This window comes from Phaethon lepturus, unplaced genomic scaffold (assembly GCF_000687285.1).
Source record: "Phaethon lepturus isolate BGI_N335 unplaced genomic scaffold, ASM68728v1 scaffold5261, whole genome shotgun sequence".
Lineage (NCBI taxonomy): Eukaryota > Metazoa > Chordata > Aves > Phaethontiformes > Phaethontidae > Phaethon > Phaethon lepturus.
The window spans coordinates 64318-64804 of record NW_010519707.1 but is presented as its reverse complement, the minus strand read 5'-3'; positions in this window follow the sequence as shown (position 1 = coordinate 64804).

The window sequence follows — 487 nt, the reverse complement described above, 5'->3', positions numbered from 1 at the left end:
CCCCAGCGCTTGGCTTCCGAAGGCCACTGGCACGGCATCTGCCCAGGCGTTTGCAAGCCTCCTTCCCTTCCCCTGCATAAGTGCATCTTTCATCCCTTTCTGTTGCAGGAGCTCTGCTGTTTCTCTCCAGCTCTTGCTTGAAGCTGTAGGCTGCATGTCCTAACATGTCCTGCTTCTCCATCCTGCAAGGGATGCATTTAATCCTGGAAAGGAGTTCTGTGGCCCTTCTCTACATGCAAAAAGCATGGTGACCCCTCTGCCTGCAGCCCTGGGCAGGCTGAGAGCTGTGGTCTGCACCTGAATCCAGTTCATCTCGCATGAGTCAAGATTAGGAGGATTGTGAACCTGGAAGCCCAGATAGCTGCTTGAAATTTTGAATTGTTGGCATAGTTGGGTATTACCACATTGCGAATAGAAATGCTGCCCAGGTTGTGTGTAGGCCTGAGTATGTTTAACCAATAGGCGTATAAGCATAAATAACTTCATT